Raw genomic sequence first — 18,082 nt, forward strand, 5'->3', positions numbered from 1 at the left:
TGTTCAAACTTCACACAGAATTATTTTCTAAAGGTCAGAAAGCCTATGACATTGTTACCAGAACGTATTTGAATTTCCTCTCAGTGAGTCAAAACAAGTAACAAAAAGCCAGACTTTTCGGTACAACCAGTGAATGAGCCAAGGTGAGACACCGAAATCGAAATGGGATTGGGCAAATTTGCAAGAGAAATGTATACTTCTTCACAAATTTAGGACCTAAGCCACATTTGTTTCAGTCAGGTTGACACTATATTCTTCATGAGGATCAGCTGATTCTGCCATCTAAAAAGCCAGACTTTACACACCACTTACTGAATTCCGACTTACAGATACGTAATTTCCAGAACACTAAAAACTGTAAAAGAAAGAGCAATACACTTGCTTGCATTACTCCATATGCCACATTTGATATACTGCTTGGAGAAAAAGTACGCATTATCTGACCACAACAATATGTGAGCAGTTTGTCTGGCACTAACCAGGACATCCATTTTGATTGTCTGCAAACAACAAATTAATTTCTGTACCAGTGGAGCGACTCCAATAATTGGAAGATTACTGAAAAACTCAAATAACTCCACTACGTTTAACTATGACGAAGCACAGCACAGGGCTTGATGATATATTAGGGCACATCCTCTGGTACAATAAATCAAAGTGCCTAAAATTCCATCATTTTGAGTTGGCTGAGAAGGAGGAGGTTTTCTGCACAATTTTTGTATGTGAAAGAACACACAGAATCCCCAGCAGATATCAGACACACAAGTATAAACACGGGAGTTTTATTTTGCAAAATCGTCTATCTGTTTTGGAACTCTGCTGCAAGATCAATCAAGGTTTTTGGTTGTTTTTTTTTTTTGGTTACTATGCTACTAAGCTTATGGAGAAGGCTGTCATGGCATGTAAGCGTAAGACACTTAAAGCCGTAAGTCTTTTTTATGTTAAGGAAGTACAGACTGTGTATACCTGCTGATGTAGTTAAAAATAGGTAGCAGTTAAAAATAAGCTGATGAACAGAGTATATAGTGTGAATTGTCGCTTTTGTGAATGAATTGAAAGAACCTGAATAATAATGATGTTTTGACAAAGTAATGCTTTCAGTATTTATGTAATAATTTAACTGAATTTTGTGCAAAAAAACCATTTGTATTATTTTGTATCTATTTTCCCTGTATCTGAGCTACACGCTTTGTATAGGACGACACGACCATGCAATGTTTTAATAATTATCAATCACCAACCAAAAGCCATCTGAGCTTATGAAATGTAAGTTAAAATTGTGCAATACTAGACGTATGGTTCTATCAACGCACAGCGGCTTAAACAACAAGTGAAGTGAAGCTTGTTGGAAAGGAATTTACAGGCAAAGCACTCTCATGCAATCTATTTCTACATCATCAGATTTCTCCAGTTGTACTGTAGCTTTCACTGTAGTGGATCACCAAGAGAAGTAATGCTTTGTCTTTGCTCCTGCATGGTAAATCACTGATAGTATACAAAGGAGTATTTTTAAACACGGATTCTTGCTTTAGGCTGCCAAGTTGCCAGCGTACATTCATTAATTAGCTTTATTTAAGGCCTTTTTCCAAAGAAAACAAGGATTAAGCAAATAAAGTAAACAACTCGCAGAGTATGTGAAATTGGGAGTTTTCATAAAAATATTGTATGTTGACTGTGTTATGCCAACTGTTTTTAAACAGAATTACAATGTAAGCAAGCTCCTGTTACACTCGACAGCATTATGTGACTCTGACACTGAGCTTAAACCAGCAGATATCTATACCCTTTTCTCATCTCGTTAAAGGACATCAGGTCAAAAATTGCCACGATCTTAACACAAATACGGAACACAAAGATTTGTAGACCTGTACTGTATTACTCCTCTTGGTATCCAAAGTCCAAATGAAGTACCTATCTTCTGCATTTCGGACACACCGCCTTGGTGTCTTACAGACACTCAGTAAGACTCACAGTTTTGAACAGATTTGAACAGACGTCTATCATTTGAGAAGACCTCTACAGTGGATTTCATTACATTTCATCACGACTTTACCTAAGTCACACACGCACATTTCAGAAACTTTACCTCTGTCAATATTTCCACAATTGTTGTCTATAACATGACAAAGAGCCTCTTGCTGTAACTGTCCCAACACCACACGATATATAAAACTCCGCTGTTTTGAAAGCAGCTTGTTAAAAAATTAACATACCATAGGGAAACTGTGTTTTGATTGTATGACCTTACTGTGATTCAGCTTGAAAATCCTTTTAAATGAGAATTTTCAAAGAGCTTAGTAACGGAAGTTCATTTTGAAGGAAATCCAATATGCAAATATTTCAGCTGTGCTCTTTTACAAATCGTCTGCCTTGTCAGTTTGAAAAACTGAAAATCAACAATGGAACAGTGTAAGTATACTTGACCTTATTGCTTAATGCCTATCAAGAATGCTGCGGCTGGTGGATTTTAAATTTCTGACACTGACACTCAAAAACGTACAGTGCGTCTTCAGCCCAGGTCCCGTAAATGCTGACTATGCTCCAGCCAAAGCCTCGGAGCTGCCACACTCCCAAACTTACATAACACTTACAAAGCTAGTTTAAATACACCATCAATCTGTGTCTGTTCCTGCCTTGAAGTAATCCTGTTTAGTTCATCTTTTAACCCTACACTCGCATGGAACAGTACCATTACTAATCTAATAGAAGAAATACACAGGCAACAAATCTGATTTTCTCAGCTTACAGAAAATATGAAACGCGCACAGAGACACGCAAATCCGACTTTGCCCAAAATTTGCGCCTCCTGAGCCAATGTTCAACCCCAACCTCCACAGCAGTCAGGAGAGCAGGGAGAGAAAGAACTGTGCTGGACGCCGTGCGGGACTGGGGGAAACGGATGAAGCAGAGCAAAAGAACCTAAAAACAGTATGCAGTTCGTACGCATCATCTCCTCAGTGAGCGCGGCCTCCTTGTTTAGAGAGGAGCAGACAAGGGCCAACTCCGCTTCCGACACCAGGCACCTGTGTGCCCATCCAACGCCTGGCGAGAGCGCAAGCAGCCGCCATGCCCCGGCGCCCACAGCACGGGAGCAGTTTCCACAGGCCCCTAGTGGTCCCGCACACCGCAGCAGACAGATGGGGGATTCCCGCTCCCCGGCTCGCGTAGCTTCGGTCCCCGCGGACGGAGGAGCGAAGGGCAGTCTTGAAAAACCGAAACGGCGAACCCCTCTGACCAGGCTCCAACTGCCAGCTGTTTTGTCCCTTCGCACAGCCCTGAGCCTGCTCTCGCAAACCCCCCCCTCAGACTAAGCACCAGTTTACTGTCACCCGCTGAGTTCACCGACAGAGCTGCTGTTTGGGTTACATAACTGCCAAAGCAGAACGCTTAATTCGTATTATTCTTTAGCGCGCATTTTAAAAGTAGTATGACTGGCGGGTCTAAACGCAGGTCCTGAGACCCACTCCTGACATCTAGGAACACCGAGGTACCATTTCTCTTTCCACACACCATTCCTGACAGCTTGCCACAGCACACACAAACCGTAATGAATTTCTTGGTGCCTTCTCAGAGTAGAAGTCTTCTACTTAGGCAAGGCTTTCGGTGCTTCAAGTGGATACAAAAAAGCTATACATCATTTCTGCATTGAGAAAAATCTAAATATACTCCACCGTTATTACCACAAGTGACAAAACTAAAATTGGAAAGCTGCTCCTGTAAAAAGTCTCTCATTAAATCCTTTTCCCTTTCTATGCAATGCTCGGTGCCTTGAAAATCCCATGCCAGTGCATTTACAGCTTTTAGCAATTTTGACTGGGCAAAATTTGACAGCTGAATTTATTAAACTGACCAGTTTGTCAATTTCACACACAAAAAAAGCAGTAATAGCAGACCCCATGAGATGGAATTTAAAGAACCTATCAAAAAATTGCCATCTAAAGTAAGACACAGCTACATAGGATTGTATTTAGATGAAAGAAGAATCTTTTTTTTTCTCCAGAGATGCTCCATGCAATAACAAGAATTGTAGGAGCCTTGTGTGCTCCCAGCCCAGCAGAAAATGATGTCATTTACTACACACTTTTACAGCAAGAAAAGAAAGTACTGGCCGTTATGACACTGTAAACCACTAGCAGATACCAGAGGAAGGAAAAATATGGTACATACACATTTTTCCATCTCCGCAACAAAATTCCCAGTAAGTGTCCCAGTATTACAGAAGTTGGTTGTGCCTGAACAAAGAGTATGTTGGAAGTGATCTCTGAGAGGCTGAGAAGACAATCACAACTTCACACATTAATCCCAAGTTTAACAGAATACATGGCTCACCAAAAACACTCACGCCTGCGAACGGGAAACTCCAAAACAAACCACCATCTACAGACCATCTCCAACGCAACGCCGTCTCAGGCGACAAGTGAAGGAACGTATCAAACCCCAACTCTTCTGCCTAAACAAAATCACCCTTTACCGAAGTCGAAACCGAGAATGTGGACATGGTAAGCACGATAAAGATGCTGCCGATCCTTCCACGAGGCAGCAACTGTACAAAGGCCAGGCAAAAGCATAAAACACGCATGACTGCTGTCAGTCTGGAGAAGTAACAAGGAGGAGCAGACGTTCAAAAGCCGCACACACGCCAGGGTGAGCAGTAACCGCTTAAAAAGGGAACACCGTAGTTCAGCCGGGGAGGGAAGGGGATAGAAAACAGTCAAAATACGGAATTCGGTGGAGGAAAATAACTGTTTCACCCTCCAGCCTGGGAGCCCGCGGCCGCAGCAGCGGGGAGCACCGGCTCGCACGGGTGGACGGCGGGCAGGGAGCCGCCAAGTTTGCCCAACAAACTGGAGAGCCCCTCCGCAGGCGCTCGGGAAGCGGAGTTTCCAGCCCGACGTGCTTCCTTTCAAGAGGTTTCGGGGAAAGTAAACAAAGAAATTAAAAGCCTAACCTGTGAAAGGCTTCGCATCTCCGTGCCTCCCCGCTCCGCCGAGAGAGAGGAGGAGGAGGAGGAGGGGGAGGTGGAGGAGGAGAAGAAGGAGGAGGAGGAGGGGAGAAGCAGGAGGAGGAGGAGGAGGTGGAGAAGGGAGCCCTCCTCGGACCGGCGCCGGGGGTCTCTCCCGGCCGCTCGCCCCCACACTCCCTCTCCCGCGGCAGGCGCCTCGCCTCTCACCCCTGCTACCTTCCCCCTTCTCCCCACCCGTTACAATACACAGAATAATTAATATTAATAATTCGCTCGCCAGAGCAGCCAGCCAGCGTGTGAGGAGCGTAGTCCCCGCCGACCCCCCCCTCCGCGTACAGCGGCATTCGGTGGAAACGTCGACTCCGATCCATCACCCCCCCACACCCTGCCCCATCCCCCGTCCCCGCACCGCGGCTCCCCTCGGTCCCCGGCCAAGCAGGCCCCGCCGCCAGGCTGAGACCCGCCGGAGGGCAGCTGGGAGCGGGCCCGGGGGCACCGGGGGGGACGGGGACACATACACAGTCGTTTGCCAGGCACGTGTGTGCGGGGCTTCACACACGCACGCCCGCGCGCGCACACACACGTTTTTATGCGCGCTCACACACACAAACGCGCCGAAAGAGGCGGCAAAGGCGGCGGAGGGAAATGGGTCAGGAGCGGGGCAGTTACCTGGTCATGCTGGCTCCCCCGGTCCCAGCCGCCGCCCGGCCGCCGCTACCTCCTCCCGCTGCTCCCGCTCGTCTCCCGGGCGGCCGATTTAATCCAGCAGCCACAGCAGCAGCAGCAGCAGCAGCTACGAGCGGAGCCCCTCGCCGCGGCTGCCTGGCGCTGGTGCGCGTCTCTCACAGTCCGGCGCCGGGGAGCGGGAGAGAGCCAACGACAGTCCGAAAATCCAGCATCCAGACGAGCCCGGTCCCCGCCCGCCTTCTCCTGCCAGCGCCGCCTCTCCTCCGCTCCGCTCTTCTTTTCTTCTCCTTCCTGCGGCGGCGGCGGCGGCGGCGGCTGCTGCTGCTCCCGGGCGCGCTCTCTGTTCCCGAGCTGCTGCTCCGTTTCCCCTCCTCCTCCTCCTCCTCCTCCTCCCTCTCTCTCCTTCTTCCTTCCCTCTTCGCTTTTTTTTTTTTTCCCCTCCTTTTCTTTTCTTCTTTCGTCTCTTTTAGCCGATCCCTTCGCCGCAAACAGCAGCCAGGTCGCCCACCGGGGCTCCCCCCTTCCAGAGAAAGTGCCGCGCGAACAAAAGCGAGGGGAGACGGCGCGGGGCGGGCGGAGCGGGGAGAGCGGAGGCGCGAGGAGGACCCGTCCCCGAGGGCCGAAGCGCGCGCAGAGCCCTCCCGCGACCCCGCCTGGCTCCGCCGGGGGAGGACGGGGAGGCGGCGGGTGCCGTGGTGGAGAGGACGCGCCCTCGTCTCGTGGGTTTGTCGCTGAGGGGTTTGGGGTTGTCGGTTGGTTTGGGGGAGGAGGGGGGGGAAGGGGGGTTGTTTTGTTTTGGTTTTGCTCTTTTTTTTAATCCTCGCACGCTCCCCGCACCCACACGGCCCCGCGCGCTGGGCACAGCTGGCGGCAGGGCTCCGTCCCTCCGCGCGCGTGCGGGGGGGCGGGGCGGGGCGGCTCGCGCGGAGGGTCGGTGAGGCGGCGACTCAGCCCGAGCCAGGACCGCGGGCTGGCCGGGGACGGGAGCTGCGCGCCACGCGCGGGGGACACCCGCCCACGCGCACCCGCGCGGCGGCGGGGGAGGGAAGGGTGACGTCACTCCGCGCGGGGGATGGGGAGGGCAGCCGCGGCCACGCTGATCCTCAGACGGGCGGGTCGGAGGCCGGGCGGTGGGGCTGCGGGCGGCGGCCCGGCGCGGTTGGCGGTGCGCGGTTTGTGCGGTCCCGCCGCCGCCTGCCCCGGGGCGGGGGGAGATCGGCCGAGTCCGAAGGCATCGCGTCCGGGCTTGCACCGGGCCGGTGGAGTCGCCGGGGGTTACCGGGTCCGCCGGTGTTCACTCGCTCAGCCGGGCTCGTCCGTGGCAAGTCCCGAACGTTCTTCCCGGAGAACGGTCAGGTGTTGCGCCACGCATTGCTGGGCGCAGTGGCTGGCGTGCCGTGGGGCTAAAATAAATGGTCCCCACTTTGCTTATACCCTGCCCTGTCTCATCCCCGTCAAAGAAGGAACAGCGCGTAGGACGTCGGTGGAAACAGAAGGATTTAGGTGAAAGGTTCTTTGGAAGAGCTCACTGTTGGCTTCAAGCCACCGTCAGAAGCCTGGAGCACGTGCCCTTCCGTGCTGTGGTTCCTCCCGTGTGAAACGGGGGTAGAGTGCTGGGATGAACGTGACAGGCGCTGGTGGTCAGTCCTGACGGTGACCAGAACCCCTTGAGACCGGTGCCACAAAAGTTGGCTCGCGGGGTGGGGCGCAGATGGAGCTGCAGATGCGGTGTTGGCCAGCCTGGTGCTTCTAGTCGCCAGCTGAGCACTGACCTGCTGCGACCCGCTCGAGCTGTGTAGCTCTCGGCTCTGAAGTCAGCCGTGGCGATCCACACAAAGTTCACTGTTGATCATCGCTGCCTTTCTGCAGGGGAGGGGGATTTGCCTGTTTTCTATCGTATAATTGTATTTTATCATCCCCTGGAACGGTAGCGCTGCCAACACGATAGCTGACAGAAGTGAAGATAAACTTTGTTCTCCCCAAGTCGTTTAAATTGCTGTCTTCTTTTCATGCTGTTGGTTACATCATGAAAAATGGTCCCCCAAGTAATCTTACACTTAAAGGAGTGCTAGTCCTTTCCAAATAGTATCTTTCAAAATACCAAATGACTTTGTAAAAAAATGACTTTGTGTGGAAAGGTAAATGCGTGAAATGTAGCATAGATGACTACTTTTTATCTTGTCAAAAACAACTTCAATAAAAGACTAACTTTTCAACAAGCAACTGTGGTTTCAAAAATCAAAACCTGAGCAAAGCAATATTTTGTCCTTATCGTAATAAATGTGGTTGAAGAAAGCAAGAATTATATCCTCACCTTTGCCCCCTCGACTCAAATGACCGCAGGGCTGTATTTGCTTTGAAATAGCAGTACTAAATAGGTATTTCAGGTTTTAATGTTATGTCCCAGCAGTTTTTATCAGTATGCTTAGCTGTTTTAGTGCTCTTCGTGCTGTGATCCTTGCATGACATTGAAGAATTGAGCAATAAACCCATGCATTTTATATTTTTCATGTGGTATCACAATGTGGATGTGTTTTGGGACTACGTTTAGCTTCCTGTTATCTTAGAGTCGTAAGCAGGTTATGTAGCTCTTCCTTCTGTTCAGTCAGCATCACGGTACACATTGGGAATAAATGTGTTTCTTTCTATAGCAGTATAAAACCAGATCTCATTAATATTATTTATAAGATTTCCATGTTTTGTAGTGATGCTGAAGCAAAAAAAAAGAGAAGAGCTTAACATAAATTCGTGAAGCAGTATTAAAACACTGCATACTTGCTGTAGTGCATAACATTGCTTGTTATCAGTAGAATCAGTTTTATACTTAAGATCGTAGTGTACACATATACATATATAAATGTGTATCTGTGGTTTGGTAATACACCTTTAACATTCCTTCCCTGTTAAGAAGAGATAGTACATGAAGAAGCATGATTCATCTGTTACAAACTACTCGTTAAAGTGGAATTTTTTTCTGAAATAAGTAAAAAAATTCAAACACAGCATTCTACACTGGTGTTCTATTTTTGCCAAGATTGCAGCAGGAGGTTACTCTAAGGCTAGTACGGCAATGAATTGGAAAAACATTTGCACATTTTATTAACTTTGAAATGCTTCCTGTAAAACACCAAACAATCTCTAAGATCGTAATTAAATTAGGTTTGGAAGATAGGAATCTTCTATTAATTTTTTTTAAGGTGGAAGGAAAAAGGGTCTTTTATGTCATTTGAAACGAAGCATCATGTATTCCCTCAGAGTTTTTTTAAAAACAGTCTTCTTTCTTTCATGGTTCAAGTTTAACTGTTCAAATCCTGTTGTTCCTGCTGATGCAGCTGCGTTCGGAGTCCTCACTGAGGCTACGTATCAGCAGTGCAAGTTTGGTGTGAAGTGTAGGGTGTGAGTGCAGGTTTAAAACTCAAAAGATGTAGCAAAGGAGGAAGAGAAATGGGTTGACTTTCCTTCTGTTCATCTGAATGCCTACCTACGACCATACTCTTGAGTGAACTCTGCCATGGCTTTTCAAGTAAAGGACCAGCCATACTCCTTCGTGTCTCAGTCTCACAAATTTCATCTATCAAATAGTACTCTATTAATAGTGTGCAGTATTATTTTCGTCTCGGCTGTTCTGCCTTGAATTGTTGCTTGCATCCCTGATAAATAGCACCCTGCTAAGCTCTTTAGCACAGCAGGACATTCCATTAACAACTGGAACCAGTGGACATTGGGTTACTACACAGCAAAATCAGGAAGGGAAGGGGGAGCAGGGGGGAAGACATCAGAAAGGTTACTCTGCAGTTGCCTCTCCCTTTTTTTTTTTGTTGCATACATTGCGATAGCTGTCTATTACAGTTAATAAGATTAACATATGACAAGCTGTTGGCTGAAACGTAACAGATGATTTGTCAAAAAACTGCATTAATGCATCTGTTAGGCATTTGCTTGCAAGACAATTATGAGAAATGTTCCTAAGTGCTGTACTGATACTTGAAAATTCTCATTTTTAAGGCACAGACACTGTAAGGTCCTATTATTAAAGATAATAAAACTTTACTAGACAAGTAAACACATTGCCTATATGCAAAAATTTATTCAGCTAACACAGTTTGAGTACACATATTTTAAATGCTGATTTAGTACCTCAGCAGACATTCTCAGTACTTGTCTTTATCTTGTAAACATTTGTGATTCATATAAATCTTTTAAGTGATGAAATTTAGGTATTTAGAGACAGAGGTATGGAGGAGGTGGTGATTTGAAGTGTAGGTTTTTATGATCAGTTTTCCCAAGTTCCCTATGTTTTTCCTTGCTGTCTCAAAGCGTTGAGGCTTTATATACTCGTGTGATCTGCCTGGCATTCCAAGCAACTGCTGTATGTGCCAGCACATTTTAAATCTGCTTCAGAGAAGGATTCCGGACTCCTGACCTATAGGTCTCAAACCCTGTTCTAATTTTTGTTTTGTGGAGACAGAGGTTTGGTAGATGAAGGAGACAAGCAGGGTGGTCTGCACACTTGTCCTATCCCATTCGTTGCAAGGAGCCAGTCACACCGCATGCCCTGCCACAGAACCCAAGCTCGCTGATGGGACAAGGGTGGTGGAATCAGTGATATAGCATGTAAATACAAAGAAAACTGGGTTTGTTTGTTTCTGTTTCTCAGGGAACAACTTTTTGCACTAGCTCTAAGCAAGTTAATTTTTTTTTTAAACTGAAAAGAGCAAGAGGCCTAGAAAACTAGTAATTAATCACACACTACATGAATATCTTCAGGGACTTCGAGATGATGAAGCAGGATCAGCTTTATCAGAGTGCACTAGAGTGTGTGCCACAAACTGAAAATAAACAGCAGCATATGTAGGGAAAGCTGTAAATAAGATTTGTAGATACAGGAGACAGCTTTGTCTTTTACTTCTAGAGTATTTGAAGTATCTCAGATGTGGCGAGAATTCTGCTAACGATTTAGAAAGAATATACTTAGAATACAGAACACAATCTGGTGGTATTTTTCTTAAAAGATCATGCATATGTATATAATGTATGTACGCACACAGGTGCAGAAGGTCTGCATCAAGATTTGCTTGCAATTTGAATACAGTAGAGTAGATGGGTTTTTTTTCTTTGTTTGCTTGTGGTTTCAAAAGGTCGCCTTCATGGGAAGAAGGTACCTCTGAATTTTAATGGCAGCAGCAGAGAGCAAACACTAGAGTACCAGGAATATTTTCTAGTATCAGAAGAGGAAAATGAGATCCAATAAAGCAAAATGAGTAGCCAGATGACAGCTTGCTAGTTCACACCTCTTACAACGATCAAACAGACGGAGATACCGTGCATTACTTAGTGAGTGATTATTTCATGGTTGCTCAACATGCACTAGGGCGACTAAAGACGCCATTTTGCACCCGTAGGTCAGAGGTCACAGTCTGTATAATGCTACTTGATGTAAGTCATGACAGCGAGTAACTGAATTCGCTTATTTCAAAACACAGGAACAAGAGGAAGATAGTAATGCTGTAACTGATTCACAGAACTGGAAGGTTTTGTTAATCTTTTACTTGAATACTGACTTCTGGTTCCCAAGGAGGCACTGCTGTTTGGTTTGCGTGGCTTCTTTTATGTTAAAGTTTCCAAAAACGCTTTGTAGAAAACAGAGGAGCTCACAAACTAACAACAACAGGTCCAAGTGAAGCCTTATAAATGTGAACGTTTGTTGCCACCTGCCAAACCTCAAGGAGGTGTAATAGACTAGAAGATGATTCGTGTCGAGTGGAAACTAGCATAATGTGAAATAAGAAAACCACGTAAGGCGTGGAACAATAGATAGAAGTCCAGTACAGTTTGAGACTGGGCTGACTATATTGCTTATACAAGACAAAAACCAAGTGCGCACGTGCTTATAGGAAAAGGACATTTAGAGGACACCGAGGAAGAAGAGACTCTTCATCCTGAAGACTACCAAAGGAACTATAAAGACCACCAACATCATAAGACGCATATGTCAATCAATGATGCCACGTGAGCACAGAGAATCAAAAGAAGGGGGGGACTTTGCGGAAACGAACGGCTCGGAGAGAATATAAAGACCGCTGGTGCCATTAGAAGGTGTGTGTGTTGGTGGAGCAGTGACTCCCCGCACACCCAGCGCTGTTTGCTTGCTTTTTATTGCCTTAAATATTAATAAAGAAAAAGATAATGCAAATGGCTTATTGTCATTTATAACAGAGGTTCAGATCAGAACGTCATATATGGCAGTGCTGTACTGTCTGGAGGCTGAGCAGGGGGTAGAGGGAGGAGAAGTCTTAGTTTATTTCCTAACCTTAAACTTTTTGTTGCTTGAATATAGGAGTGTTATGGAATAAGCTGCTCAGTCATCTGTGGGAGGGAGTTTCTCTATTCCTCTCATGCTGCCGCTCCTTTCTTCTGGTAAATCAAGAGGCATAGACAAGCACTGGAAGGCAAGATACTGGCTCTGTTAGCAGAGATGCTGCTGTATGAAACCTTGCTAGACAGAAAGGGAAAAGGGAAAAGAAAAATACAAGAGAAAATTCTTCTCAGCATCGCTCTCCCTACAGTTATGTACAGTTAATATTTTAAAGTCATTATTACCATGAGCCTATGAATGTTTCAACAAGAGTACTGATAAAGATCTATAGTACCAAAAGAAGGATTTCTTTTTTTACTCAGGTGGACCCTATCGTGCTCTGTCTTGGCTTTAAGTCTGTCTCAGGATGGCCAAGCTTAAACCTCTTCTGTTGAATCTGACCAATTTGTACGGATCAGTTAAAGTAATTTTTTCCCCAACATAACTCCCATTAACTTCAGACAACGTGTTTCCTAACTAAAAATATAGAAAAGTGTCTGTGACTTGATTATCAGTATGTGGCTAGGAAGAGTTTCAGCTCAGCGTTTAGTGGGCAAATGTCCACATTACTAAAATGGTTTCATAATTATGTTCAAGTCAAGGACTTTATGGAAAATCAAATTATCCTTTCTTTTCTAAATGCAGTTGCTGCAGAGGTGGCTGCAAGTTTGTTCGGAGCTCAATCTAGAGAAAACCTCCTGAAGTCTTTAGTATAGAGTGCTATTAAATCAACACTTCCCATGAGCATTGTGTTCACCTTATTTTCAATTTAAAACATAAATTCTTGCAAATTCCATGAATTCTGATATCAGAAGGAACATTTCTTCAGTATGACCTCAACTGACCTAGTGTAAGCAGATTACTTAATTTCACTGAAACAGAAATAATATTTCATTTGTAAGAACTCTGTTTATGTTACCTTTCCATTGTTTCAGTTTGTTTCCTTCCATCCCATCCATTAATCACTTAATGCAAGCCCACTGAACATTCACTTTGTTACAGAATGTAGTATATAAGCTATGCACTATCACATCCTTTTAAGGAAGACTGTGTATTTTGGGCAGAACAAGAGGTGTTAAAACTACATTATCCAAACAAATCTGCTCACCACACAACATTCTCTAATCATTTTCATTCTCAGCAATTCAATTAAAACAGAAATTAGGACCACAAGAAAAATCTATATTTTAGCCAAAGAAGTTAGTCATGAAAAAGGAATGGAAAGATTAAATCTGCTGTATTGAATCCAGATTATTAACAAGCTCGGGTGCCAAGTCCTTTGTTTTTCAATGTTGAAAAGCACTTTTCCACATTAAACTAGCCCTGTGAGGGAAATCACGTATTAGTCACAGTTTTCCAATCAGAGGATTTATTTTTCAACAAGGGGAAAACAACTTATCAAATGTCTGCTTAAAAATGACAACACATTCATTGTGAACTCCAGCAGACATCTTTTTAGGATGCAAATATTGTTAAATGACCTCCATATAATTTTTTTATATAGGCCTGAGCTAGCACAAACGTGAACTGGTGGAAATCAAATCCACAACCTAAAAATTTGCTGGTATTTTCTCTTTTGGTTCCTTCACTGAGAAGGCACAAAGGATACAACAGGGGCAATAAATTTAAACTCCAGGGTTTTTGGAATGATAGCAACATGATTCATGTTTTTAATCTCCAGTAAGTTCTGCATATTCAGGATGCAGTTATGATTTAAAAAAATAGAAGACAAAAGAAACAGAGACTGTGCCTTCTCCAGACTTACTTTCACTTCCCTCCTCTTGATTTGGCTGTGTGAACTCTTGTTTGGTTTTGCAACAATGTTTAGATAGCTTGGTTTCCTCCCAGTGAAGCTACCAGTTTCTCTTCGTGCTCTTACAACCACACACATACAGTGTCTTTCCAGAATCATCTACTTCTTACATCTTCTAATGCCTCCTTTGTCAAATGACTATGCTTTCCTCTCCTAAGATGTCTTCTTTCTCAAATTCCAGCTTCTCTCTTCTTTTCCAAGAACCTGGGTTACCTTTTCATTTATTTCCTCTTTCATTCATTTCCTCTCTTCCACATTTACCTCTTTCTCTCTTGCCCCAAACACCTCTGTCATGAGTCTTACTATCTCCCAAATCCTTCCATTCCAGAAGTATAATTTTGCTTATATATGCAATGGGGGAAAGGGGAAGGGAATAATATTACCTAAGCTGCATTTTTTTGAGATCCCGAACAGGTCAGCACAGTCTAGCTCAACACATTGAGGAGGAGGCGGTAGCAAAATACCGTACATCAATATACATGGTTTTATTACGTCCAGTACCTGTACTGTTCTACAGGACAGCCTTCAGAAACTGGAGGCACTGAGACAGGGAGCAGTTCTTAACACAGAGTATCCCACTAAGTATTTGTTCTTGATATGGCCTTCAGTACTTAAGTGCTTGTTTGCCTATACGTTGTTCCATATCTCCCTGCCTAGATGCAGTCCATTTTGGTGCTGGAAGGCATAACACCGATCTTAGAAGGAAGTGGCATACAGATAATATTTGGAAGCTGTTTTTCTTCAAGGTTTTGAGAAGATGGAACATCAAAGGAAAGAAAAGGGTAGCTCACTGTCTTGCCTGGTTCTGAGTAAGAAATAGGTCACAAATACAATGTCATATTGGGGGCCTTCAGGAGCAGCAGCAGAAGTCATAAGCTGTCCTGTTAAGGACAGATGTTAATTCAAATATCACTGGCATGATTGACCCATCTTTTCACATAATAAGGGAGGTAGAAATCCTAGGATTTGCATAATTCACTGTAAATAACATGCCAAATCTCAGGGCGTTTATAACAGTTTGCCCTTGCAGACTCTGTAGTGAGCAGCAGCTGGTTTTGTGGACTCAGATGAGCAGAGACTATTTAAAAGGTGCGGCTTGAAAGAATGCTGTAATCCTTTTTTCTTTGCCTGCTGACTCCCAAGGTGGCAAAATGCAGTGATGATAGTGATGATGGAGGTGTCCCTGTAATTATGCTTTCAGCACATGCAATGATATACTGAGTGCCATCAGTACGTTCTGAAACAATAAAGTTTGCTGCCAAGAGATAAATCATTATCTGATTCCATCACAGGAATTGTCTTTCATTCTACACACACACACAAAGCCCCTTCTCTAAAGAGGTTTGTAAAAAAGAACAAGACAAACTTTGGATGTGGTGAAGTGCTTTCAGTTGAGACATTTTATGTGCCACGTGGTAGTTTTTAAAAACAAGGAGGGAGTGGGCTTGTACTTGTTTTCTGGACACTGGAAAGTGCTAGATTTATGAAAACTATTTTGTGTGTGATTTCACTAAGAAGCAATTGGGGAGAGAAAATGGGCATTTTAACTACAGCAAAAATAAAGCTGCATCTTAAATGTTTTTGTGTTCAGCAAGGGTTGTTATTTTACTTGATAATTCCTCAAACAACAGACAGGAAGAACAGCAAGAGTGTTCTTGTGTGTTTGGAACAACATTCATGAAGAGAAAAAAAATGGAAGGAAAGAAATGTTTGTGGGTATTTCTACCAGTCCAATGCTTTCAAACATCACAGGTTCTACTGGCTCATCAACCCTGTATCGGTTACCAAGGCATGCAAACGTCACTGCTGGTCGTCCTTTGTTCAATGCTACCAGGATGCTGTCCATCATAACCTTACAAATATTTTGGCCTCTTTACGCTGGTGTTACTAAGCAGAAAAAAGACAGACATGCCTCCATCAGAAGGAGACATGCCTTCTCTTCCTACTCCAATAGATCTAGGTGATGTGAAGTCCAGGGATATAACAAACCAGAACAACTGAGATAGATACGTTTATAAATTATCATTTCATTTTAAATAAGCAGAAAGCAAAAGGAAGAATTCTGAGCGCAAAAGAAAGACTCAAAGATTGTTTGTACTTACGAGCATCATATTACACAGTAAGACACTAAGCAAGTAAAGTTGTGCATGACCCTCCTAAATATTTTCCAGACGTGTTTCCAGAAACAAAGTTGTCTATCATGTGAGGATGGCCTACATTTCTTATTTCTACCCTCTATTTGGTTTGGCTTAAAACAAACATTTGTCTGTGCACACTTTGCCTAATGATTCAGGTTGGTCTACATTAGTGATCTGTGCTTTTCATTATTTATTGTTCTCCCAACCTGCAGAATCAGAGCCTGAAGAAACCTGCTTCCAAAGGGGTCTGGAAGACAGAAATCTTCCACTAAAGCAGAGAAAGAGCTTCCCAGAGGCGGCACGTACTTCCTTTCATACTGTGTTATTCTGAGCTTGTCTGGCAGTACAGACATGGAAAGTTACCTCGCACTGTCAGCAGTGGTGATAATTGTAGTTCTACGCATAAAAAAGCACAAGGAGTTAAAAGGGGTTTCTGGTCCTTTAGTAACTGAAGTACAAGAAGAGAGTACATTGTGGCTTGTGAGTATCAGAGTGTCCTTCCCCAGTGAGTATTTGAAAAGATGTACATTGCAACCTGTCTACTTAGTACACCATTTCATGCAAGTATCCAAAACTGAAGAGAACAGAAGTTAAAGGAATTCAAAGACATAATGGAGAATTTTTTTACTCATTTGTATGCTAAAATAAAATACTATTCTTGTGCATAGATAGTGAAACTACACACTTTAAATACATAGCTGAGCATACATTTTTGTACCTCAGTCTGCAATTTTTGTATTAGATATGACATTGAATATCTATACAATAAGTAGCAAATAGGTTATATAGACCTAGGCTCATGCACAGCATAATTCTGAGCATACTTTTAGCATCCACACTACACTAAATGAGGTGAGTCTTCTATTTAAAGTGATGCACTTGGGTAAGTATTTGCAGGAGCAGAGACATAAAAAATGTAGTTACGTTTCCCTCTGAAGGCTGAACTGGTCTGCTGAAACTTTTAAAAAGGTTTATGAAAAGTATGTTTTTATGAGTATAGGAATTGAATATATTCCAAAGATATTCAAAATACTGTCACCAAATGGAAAGCATTTAAAGAAATTGGTTCCTACAGAGCATCGATGATAACTTTCTGATGCAAGTTGTGGAGGAACCAACAAGGAAAGGCGCGCTGCTGGACCTCGTGTTAACAAACAAGGAGGGACTGGTGGAGGACGTGAAGGTTGGAGGTAGACTCGGCTGCAGTGACCATGAAATGGTCGAGTTCAGGATCCTGCGTGGAGGAAGCAGGGCGATAAGCAGGATCAAAACCCTGGACCTCAGGAGGGCTGACTTTGGCCTCTTCAAGGAGCTACTGGGAGGAATCCCGTGTGCCAGGGCTCTCGAAGGCAGGGGGGTCCATGAGTGCTGGTCGCTCTTTAAACAACACTTCTTCCATGCACAGGAGCAATGCATCCCCCTGAGAAAGAAATTTAGCAAAGGAGGCAGGAGACCTGCATGGTTAAACAAGGAGCTTCTAGCGGAGATCAGGTGGAAGAGAAAGGTGCATGGCATGTGGAAAGAGGGACAGGCCACTTGGGAAGAGTACAGAAACGTAGTGAGAGCATGCAGGGATGCGACGAGGAAGGCCAAGGCTCACCTGGAATTGAAGCTGGCAAGGGATGTCAAAAACAACAAGAAGGGCTTCTTCAACTACATCAGCAGCAAAAGGAAGGCTAGGGACAACGTGGGGCCGCTGCTGAATGAGGCGGGTGTCCTGGTGACGGAGGATGCGGAGAAGGCAGAGCTAATGAATGCCTTCTTTGCTTCAGTCTTCAGTGCTAAGACTGGCCCTCAGGAATCCCAGGCCCCGGAGGTAAGAGAAGAAGCCTACAAAGAGCACGACTTTCCCTTGGTCGAGGAGGACTGTGTGAGGGATCGCTTAAGCGATCTGGATGTCCACAAATCCATGGGCCCCGATGGAATGCACCCACGAGTGCTGAGGGAGCTGGCGGATGTCATTGCTGAGCCACTCTCCATCATCTTTGAGAGGTCCTGGAGGACAGGAGAGGTGCCCGAGGACTGGAGAAAGGCCAATGTCACTCCAATCTTCAAAAAGGGCAAGAAGGAGGACCCAGGGAACTACAGGCCGGTCAGCCTCACCTCCATCCCGGGAAAGGTGATGG

General features: G+C 44.6%; 1 protein-coding gene across 38 annotated transcripts in view; it reads right to left on the minus strand.

Moving 5' to 3' along the window:
• PTPRD (protein tyrosine phosphatase receptor type D) overlaps positions 1-18,082 on the minus strand; it is a 1,391,241-nt gene that overhangs the window by 390,294 nt on the left and 982,865 nt on the right. The window contains exon 1 of one of the 38 annotated variants that reach the window (XM_075446993.1): positions 5,633-6,003. The exons of 36 other annotated variants lie outside the window; for them this stretch is intronic. The gene's annotated coding sequence lies outside the window, so the exon portion shown is untranslated. Of the gene's footprint in view, positions 1-4,948; positions 4,986-5,632; positions 6,004-18,082 lie in introns of those variants that run through there. One more of the 38 variants, XM_075446996.1, reaches the window with a different exon arrangement.

The sequence above is a fragment of the Opisthocomus hoazin genome, chromosome Z, assembly GCF_030867145.1.
Source record: "Opisthocomus hoazin isolate bOpiHoa1 chromosome Z, bOpiHoa1.hap1, whole genome shotgun sequence".
NCBI lineage: Eukaryota > Metazoa > Chordata > Aves > Opisthocomiformes > Opisthocomidae > Opisthocomus > Opisthocomus hoazin.